A 10,245-nucleotide genomic window follows, 5' to 3' on the forward strand; every position below is an offset into this window, starting at 1 on the left:
GTTATCAAGATCTAATAATCTGAGTAGGGTCTAATAAGAGAATCATATTAACTTTCCCAAATTTGAATTTGTCCTTATTTTTCATCTAGGTTATGTTTTTATTTTGTATAGTCTCATGTCAATGAAGGTTCAATTTTTCTATTATAATCCCTAAAATATTTACTTCTAGTTATTTTCAAAATAATAGGTTTTATCTACATGCCACATCCAATCATGCTGAGTTACTTTAAAAAAAATATTTTATTTTTCTTTATTTGAAAGAGAGAGAGCTGGATTGGGGTGAAGGACAGAGGGAGAGAATCTCAAGCAGACTCCCTGCTGAGCACAGAGGCCAAAGCGGGGCTCAGTGATGTGGGGGTTGATCTCACAACTCATGAGATCATGACCTGAGATAGAATCAAGAGTTAGATGCTCAACCAGCTGAGCCACCCAGATATCTCTAGTCTGAGTTACTTTTGAATAGAAAGGCTTTGTGGTGTGGTTCAGGAATGCTATGTGGGACATCTATTTTTGCTGGCAGGAATTCCCTCTGATATCATGGTCCTTTTCCTTTTAGGAAATGACCCTCCAATATTATCAGTACCCAGAGCTCTTGGCTTTGACCTATGACCCAGAATTTGTAAATCACACTTCAAAGGGATCACCTATCAAACATAGGCATTTGATCCAATCTAGCCTGGAGAATTTTATTTAGCTTGCGGTATTTGTAAAGATGTTTTCCTTCATTGAGAACGGCCTGAAGTGAAGAGAAGTTTGAATTTTTTTCTTCTCTTTGGAAAGATGTGTTAGTGAACAACTGCCCATATGACAGTATTATCACAATTATTGTGGTTTACAATAATTAGTGTGGTTTACAACAAACTTACAAAATCTCATATTTTCTGTGCGTTTTAGCGTGACTCGGTTAGGTCCTTTCTTTTGGGTTCTTACAGGGCTACAATTATGATAATGATCAGGATTGCAGTCTCACCTGAAGCATAGCTAGGGCAGAATTCATTTCTGAGCTCATAAGGTTGTTGCCAGAAAATAGAATCCACAGATTATTTATTATGGAGTCAGTGTTTGGGATGCTTTAATAGGCTAAAATGGGGTCTTAGGGTGATATCATGAAAAGAAAGTAAAAAACACAAAAGCATTAATGTAGCTCATCCAGCCTAGCCCTTCAGACCTCTGGCTAAAAGTTAAGATGGTTGTTTCAGTGTGACCAGATTTCACACAGAATTTTAAAAGGCAGTTCTGGAGTATTTAGTCACATGTTAATTAAGCCTTAGTAAAGAGGAAGAGAGTACGTCACAAGGATCCATATTTCACAGCTATTTTGGAACATACCATTCAAGGACTTTCCATAAAGTATAGGTAAAGAGAAACAGAATATATAAAAAGCCTCACTTGTGTTCACTTTTTAAAAACTCTTCGTATCATTAAGTGCTTTCTCTCTATATTTAGATATACAGTGATGCCCGCAAATTGTGCTGGAGCTCTTTCAGAGTCAGCATTTAGGAGCTCAGCATGAAGTTCTCACATGCTTTGGTCTTATCTCCCAAGCTACAATGTGGGTGCTGTCTCAGGTTAAGTTCTTTAAAAGCAGAGGTTAGGGAAGAAACTCTTGTGAAAGAATTTACTGAGAAGTACTCTCAGTAGAAGGGAAGAAGAGAAAAGACAGAAGAAAGTTAAGCAATGTTGTGCTCTGGAGTAGAAATTGCACTACAAATTGGTGCCATCTGGAGAAGAAGCCGTACATTTTGTAACCCCATAGTAGTCAATCTTTGGTTGCTGGCTAATAGGTGTTGTGATGTAAACAGTTCTCTGGAATGGAAGAAGGGGGAACTGTGAGTCTTAGCAGCCAACATACATAGCCATGGGGGGAATGGGTGCACCTACTTGGGCAAAGTGATCTAACATCACCTAGTACAGGTAAACATTACTTATTTTTATTATAGTAGCTATCAATTTGTCTTCTTAGCTTCTGGGGGTAAATAGGAACATGATTGCTTCCTGTTATGTGTATGGTATTCTAGATCAAAATAAAAGGGAGATTTTGTACGCAGAAGACTCCATGCAAACCTACAAATAAAGTGAAGGGCAATTGGATGAAAAAAAATGCCTAATATCATGCAATTGAATTTTCATAGGCAAATTATATACAGTTAGATATTAATGCATTCTAAAAATCTGGATTACATAATTAAACATAATTAAAGCTTAGAATATAAATTAGCTTGATAGTGGTGAGAGATTATGTATTGGACAGTGAGAGGCTGTAAGAGAGAAAAGTTAGTGGTCATAGAGGAGAGAGACACACACACCGATAGCAGGAAAGAGAGAGAGGGCCAGAGAGAGAGACATTGAAAAAATAGTTCAAGAGTAAATCGAGGGGCGCCTGGGTGGCTCAGTGGTTTGGGCTGCTGCCTTCGGCTCGGGTCATGATCTCAGGGTCCTGGGATCGAGCCCCGCATCGGGAAGCCTGCTAGCCTCTCTCTCTCTCTCTCTGCCTGCCTCTCTGCCTACTTGTGATCTCTGTCTGTCAAATAAATAAATAAAATCTTAAAAAAAAAAAAAAGGAGTAAATCGAGTGATGGCAGTGAGCAAAAGGCTTAAGGCAAATCACAAAGAAATTGAAAAATCAATTCTTGTGTAATTGAATTGACTATGGACAGGTAAATGGTATAGAAAAGAGTAAGATAGACAACAGGGAGTTTTCTTCATCACAATCTCTGATTATAAACTGCTGCCATTTACCTCCCAGTCCTCACCCATATATTTCTCTCTAGCCTTGTCTTACCTTACCTTTTGCATATGCTCATCTCTTTACCTTGAACATTTTTTCTTCCTACCCGATTCTTATCTTAGACAGCTCCTCCTTCATAAAATTATATTTCAGCTTGGAAAGGAGCAGTTGTTTTTAGAGACTTCCCTAATCATTTAAGTTCTGGTTAGGGGTGATTCTCTTGTGTGATTCCCTAGCACGGTATACAGACCAACACAACCTATTTTCAGACTGTATTTTCACAGCACATTGATGAATCTGGATTATTGTTCTGTAAAACAGAAAGCATCACTTTTCAGTTTACCTGTGCCTAATACAGAGGCAAGCATATAATTTTATACTTAATTTGTGTGTGGACTATTAGTTAATGGTCAAATTAACTCAACTGTATTATTTAATTGTGTACATCAGGATAGGAATTTTTCCCATTTTTTATTCATAAAGTGTTAGCAAAATTATAATTATTATACAGATTTGGATATTTTAGATCATTCGAGTCAAACAAAAATAATCATCTCAAGCCTTTCGTAGAAATAGACAAACATGGAAACAGAGAGGCAAAATTAGAGGGGCATAGAGAATTTATAGAGATATAAAGAGTAAAAGAGACATCTAAAAAAAAGATTAAAAGAATGCATTTGATATTGAGGGGAAAATACGGAAGATTTAGAGAAAAATTCAGAAGCAGAGCCAAATACATAGTCACAAGAAAAGCTGATTAAAAAGAAGCTAATTAGAGTGAGATAAGTAATATTGATAATCACAGTTGTCAGTCTCCTTGGTATTCGAAAGCCAAACAACTGCTTTATCTTTATTAAGATACCCAGAAGGCCTGATTCATTCCAGTATTTCAGAGATATCTTGGAATTAAGATTTAATAAATTATTCTGAACATTTTCCCATCAAGTCAAATTTGGTTTCAGGGTTTATGTGAGTAGGTATAATTTATAATTAAAACCAAAATAATGGAAAATATCTTTAGACATGAAGAAAATTACCACTATTAATAGTTCTTTAATTTCCAAAGGCTTCATGCTGGATGATATGGCCATAGAGTCTAACTAGAGTCTAACATTACAAATGTTTACAAATGTTTAACAACTGGTTCTGAGGGAAGGGAGAAGAAGGGCCTGATTTGTACCATTTGCTAAATTCTATGATGGAAATATTCCTACCATGGCTAATTTCAAGATATCAGAGTATCACCAAGTATGGATCTTGGGAGAAATGTGTCTGTTTAGTTCTCATGGCATACAATGGCAGATAACCCACTTTTTCATACTTAGTAAGACTAGAATAATAGTAATTACCAATATGATCTCTACCTGTATAAGTCAGCATTTTTTTCAGCTGCAAGTGGCATAAATTCAACTTAAATTAGCTTCATTTGGTTCTTAAACTCATTGTTCCTTCTTCACGTGACAGAGAGCGCTAAATGTAAGGCTGGTTTTGTCATCTTGAGACCGAGGGGTTCAAGAGATGCCAGCTTTCATGAAAGATTTCTTTCCTCCATCCTTTTTTTCTCTGTGATGGCTGTTTTCAGGGGGCTTTTCTGTAGTAGACAGACTCTAGGGTAGTCCCCATGATTGCTGTCTCCTTATGTTCATACTCTTCTCTGATTCTGTCCTGATCCTTTAAAAATGAAACATCCCTGCATTCAGAAAGCATAGGTCTGATAATGGAGGCAGATACACATGTCAGTATGCTCAAGTACAAAACCATAAATTCCAGACAAGGAGAAAAAAGATGTTAACCCTCAGTAGTTTTCTTTTTCTTTTTCTTTTTTTTTTTTTTTTAAAGATTTTATTTATTTGACAGAGAGAGATCACAAGTAGGCAGAGAGGCAGACAGAGAGAGAGAGAGAGAGGAGGAAGCAGGCTCCCCGCTGAGCAGAGAGCCCGATGCGGGACTCGATCCCAGGACCCTGAGATCATGACCCGAGCCGAAGGCAGCGGCTTAACCCACTGAGCCACCCAGGCGCCCCAATTTTATTTTTCTTATATATATTAAAAGATTACCAAAATATATGATCAATTCTTTAAAATAGTGGCAATATTTTATCATTTTTCCTTTGTGACTATATAAATGTGGATGAAAATAGAAAATCCCATCATTATGATATTTCCCATCATTATGATATATGATAACTCATAAGGTGCCCTGATTTTGCTACTGTCCTATTACCAAAAAACACATCTTTGTTCTAGAGTCACATTTTCTGATTTGGATGGCTGACTTCTTTTGTCAAGAATATCTATCATTAACAGTAAGCCATAGAGCTAGAAAAAATAAAATGATACCCAACTTATTTCATAAAAATTTTATCTACTTCTCTTCTGATATTTCTCTTTGAAGTCAGAACTTCCCGTGCTTATAAGTGCTGTCTTCTTTTCTGTTTTTTGCAAACTGGTTGTGAATGCTTTCATTTAGACTAGATGACTTATGCCTGTATGGTTAATAGCTCAAAAATTTTAATGTGTTGCTAAATTCTATCTAAGATAATATAACCTTTTAAGCAATTACCTATGATGATACTCTGAAGTGTCTAAAATGTAAGTAAAACCAATTTTGGTGTTTTTTCTTCTTTGTGATGTGTTTTGAATTCTATTCTAACTCTGTTGCAATGATATTTGGTTATACAGAATGACGCTGTTAAAAATAAAGCATGGATTTGCACTCAATGATAAAGTTTTCAGCTTTCACCTAGTGGGAAGTTCTAGGGCTAATGTATTCAGTTTTGGAGAGGAATAAAAATGTTTCCCAGATTTCAGTGAGGTTACATCGAGAAATAATAATATGTTACCATATAATTTTTCCAAATAGACTGAGTTCACCTTGATGCTACTTTGCACTGTTGGTAATAAAAGAAAAATAACTCAGCTTTTATCAGTCATTTTTCACTTCTGTGAATGCTTAAACGTTTATTCAAATATGGCTGTTCTGAATTTCTAATTGAAACTGGTGACAAGGGCCTTCAGCTCTTGCCCTTTAATATTTAACGTAAGTACTTGTGGTTCCCAAACCCTGGCATCCACAGGGCTTACACTTCAGTGACAAATAAAATTTCAAAATACCTGTTGAAGAAAAACAAAGAGTGAAGAGAGAAATAAACAGAAATGGTCTCTTAAAACTTCATTTTTAATAACCTAGTATAGCAGTTGAATTTTGTTTGGACCACTGTGTATTTTTTTTAAAGCCTACAAAAGTTTCGATGTTTATAACATTTGAGTAACAATTCCCCATTGATCTTCAGCATTTCTGCACATCTTTTTAGCAAGGCACTGAATGCTCCTTGTTCTTATATTCTGGAATGTATGTGTGGAAACCCATCTTGAAAGATATAGTATCTCCTCCTGGAACAAAGGGCAGATATGTGTACTGTCTAGTATATCAAGACAATGCTTTCCTCCAGAACAAAGGGCAAACATGCTTATTGGCCATTGTAAAATATTCTAGTTCCCTAAACTTGAGTTCCTCTATCATAACCCAGCCTACTGCCTGTGTAGCTATCTGATTCACTTCACACAGCCATGTGGCACTTGTGGCTTAGGGAAACAGCACTGGAATGTTGATACTCTAGCTGTTGCTAGTGTAAGCTATTGCTCTGTGTAAGCTATCTCTACACGCAGTGTGGGGCTTGAACTCACAACCCTGAGATCAGGAGTTTCATGCTCTACCAGCTGAGCTAGCCAGGTGCCCCTACTACCTCCGTGTAATAATCCATCCTCATTTCTGACCCAGGAGCTTGTGTCTTCTATCAGCAACCATAAAATTGTGGCAGTCGAACTTATTGGCTTCAGGTAAGGTAAAATCTCAGACACTTAATAGTTCTTGACAATAGACTAATTACTGCCTAGTAAAGCTGACAACTAAGACATTCTAAAACTCTCAATAGTAGTCACCTTTACTAAATACATTTGTTTGTATTGTATATTATACAGGCAAGTCTCTGGAAACTTAGGCTTGATTTTGTGATATTGATATACCAGGGCCAGAGTGCCACAGACATTCTGTTCGGATTAGTTCTGCAAATTTTAGTAGAATTGTAACTCTCTGGAGGTATTTATTAAGCCTAATTTTATTGCCTATACGTACTAGAACTGATGGGCTTCACCAGAAATTCTATTTAGATTTTTTTAATTAGACATTGCTTTTTAGAACAGTTTTAGGTTTACAGCAAAAGTGAGCTGCAGATACAAAGATTTTCCATAAACCCCGCCCCTCACATATACACACTCTCCCCCTCTATCAACATCCCGCACCTGTGTGGTAGTTTTGTTACAGTGGATGACATTGACACGTCAGTATCACCCAAAGTCCATAGTTCACATTACGGTTCACTTTTGGTGTTACAAATTCTATGGGGTTCGGACAAATGTACAATAGTATGTATATATCATTGTAATATCATTCAGAATAGTTTTGCTGCCCTAAAATTTCTCTGTGCTCTGACTCATGATCCCTCTCTCTGCACAAATCCCTGGTAGCCACAGATCTGTTTACCATCTCCAGAGTTTCATTTTTTTCCCAAAATGTCATATAGTTGGAAACATATGCTATGTAGTCTTTTGAAGTTGGCTTCTTTCAATTAGTAATATACATTTTGCTTTTTTCCATATTTGATAACTCACTTCTCTTCAATGCCAAATAGTATTCTATTGTCTGGATGTACCACAGTTTATTTATTCACTGACCAACCGAAGAACATCTTGATTCCTTCCAAGTTTTAGCAATTATGAATAAAGCTGCTGTAAAAATCTGTGTGCAGGTTTGTGTGTAGACATGTTTTCAACTACTTTGGGTAAATACCAAGCAGTGTGATTGTTGGATTATATGGTAAGAGTACGTTTCATTTAGTAAGAAACTTTTAAACTCCTTCATAAAGTGGCGGTGGCCATTTTGCATTCTCATCATCAATGAATAAGAGTTCCTATTACTAACTATGTCCTTGTTAGCATTTGATGTTGTTGGTATTTTGGATTTTGGCCATTGTGATATGTGTACAGTGATATTTAATTGTTTTAATTGGCAAGTTCCTGATAACATATGAGGTAGAGCATCTTGGCCATCTGTATATCTTCTTTGGTGAGGAATGTATTCAGATCTTCTAAATCAGGTTTTTCTTTTCTTTTTTTTTTTTCCACTGTTGAAGTCTAAGAGTTCTTTGCATGTTTTGGACAACTGTCCTTATCAAGCATATCTTTTGCAAATATTTTTGTCCAGTTTGTGGCTTGTCTTTTTATTCTCTTGATAGATTTTCTATGTAGGGATTTTACATTTGAGTATATATAGATATAGTCAACTGAAGTTTAGAAAATTAAGACAACCATATTTATTTATTGTCATTAAAATATTTAATCAGATAAAGCTGTTGATCTCTTCTAGTTTTAATAGTTCTCTTTTGATTCTTTTAGAAAAAATTTTAAAACACTATAGATGTCTCATATAACAAGTTATTTTCACATGAATCCTGGATTTTGGATTTGACTAATGTTCTTTGAGGCCAATATATATATAATTAAATTAAGTCTCCATCCTAAAGGAAATTACAGTGGGAAGACATACATGTTAAAACCAGAAGGATAGCTAAGGAATCAAGCAGTAGCATGAGCCAAGCAAGTCAGGTTTGTGAGGAACAATTGGAAGTGTTCACAGAGTGGTGAGTACAAAGTGCTCTAAGTACAAAGCATCAGATACTGCTGGGCAGAGATAATTGTTTCTGTATAGTAACAAGTCTTTTTAGTTTCAAGAAGCCAGAGACCTAGACTTTGGTGTAATCATTTTAAACTTTAGCATGAGAAAATATGGTGTGGACCAAACAAATCTGTGAACCTGACTGGTCCCTTTAGCCACATTTAACAGCTTCTGTTTAAAAAACAATTGCAAAATAATACACTATGTACTATAATGGAGGTATATACAAGTGTGTGGTAGTATTGGAAAAGTTACATTAAAAAGATGATCTCTGAAGCAGTCATCCTTGGAAGGATGAATAGGACCACTCCTTAGCATTGCTAAATGAAGCAAAGAAAAAACATATGACAAGCATGGAAGCTTGAAAATGTTTTCCATGTTTCAGAAACTATTTATGGTTATATGGGATATTGATAATGGGATGTGGAGAGTGGTAGATGTGCTTTAACAGGTTGGAGGGCCAATTCATGAAAATCCTGTATGCCATGCTTAAAAGCACATTCTCTAAGTGAAGAGACGATATTATATTGTGCTGAGTAAGAGTGTGCAGTTCTGCTTTGTATTTTAGAAATAGCACTGGTTGTTTTGTTGAAGATTAAATGGAAGTGGATCCAACTGAAAAACAATTTCCTCTGAAGGAGAAGGGAATGGGAACCAGTATCCAGGTGACTGGATTAGGTTTAGAGAGTAGGAGGAGCTAATTCATGCATTTGATATAAAATAAGTTCTTCATATGAAGGGATTATTTTGCTTTACAGATCTATTTTAAAATTATATTTTATTATTTTTCCTCATGTGTATTAAACTGGTTCTCAGGGGTACACATTAAAGACTTGCTAGAGTTAAAGTGGAAAATATGTAAAGATGCTTTTAGTAACATATTTAAAAAGTATTTTCGGAAGTGCTGGTCCTCCAAAGGGATGACCTAATATCACTCAGATCATTGGGAATCACCCCCTCTTTGATCTCTACTTTCCTCAATGTCTGCTAGATTCTCAGTTGCCAAATAATGGCCATTAGCTTCTGCAGGCTAAAAAGAATTCTACTGTCCTAAAAACCCCAGGGTAAGAATTTTTTTTTTTCTCAGTAGCACTGAGAGATGATCGGTGTGAATCTTTATTAAACCAACTTGAACCACATATCTATACTTGAAACAAATTCTTCTACTAGGGCTCATATCGGTTAGTCCTGGGCCATATGACAGGTTAAGGTCAGCTGTATTGAAATAACATGGATTTAGATTGGAACTTAGGCCAGATCCCCAAAGAAATAGCAGGAGATGCTTATTAAAGAAGGGAAATGATTATTAAGCAAAACAATGACAACAACAAACCTGATGAAAATATATACCAAAAAAAAAAAAAACCAATAACATCTGTTCAATACAAAAACAAAAATTTTAACCAATTGCTTTATGTCAACAGAATTCAATAACACATGGGTTTCATTGAATTAATTTCTTTATGTTTTATAACAAAATAAAAAGTTGCTTACCATTTGGATACAACGAAATATTTAATCAGCAAGTTTGCTTAAAATTAGTTCATTGTATTAACAATAGAGAATTAATTAAAACTAACAATAATATGTATAAAATCCTATATTACTTGGAATCTGCTTGAAATTTGATGTCATTTACTTTAGAATAATTTATTCAACGCCATTGAGACCTATAAAGAGAAAGACCTTTGAGACCTATAAAGAGAAATAAAGACCTGAAAAACTAACAAGATCTCAGTTTTGGCCTGAGAATTCTTATTCATTAGACTTCAAGAGCCAATAGA

Source organism: Mustela putorius, unplaced genomic scaffold, assembly GCF_011764305.1.
Source record: "Mustela putorius furo isolate JIRA1106 unplaced genomic scaffold, ASM1176430v1.1 tig00000228_pilon_pilon_pilon, whole genome shotgun sequence".
Lineage (NCBI taxonomy): Eukaryota > Metazoa > Chordata > Mammalia > Carnivora > Mustelidae > Mustela > Mustela putorius.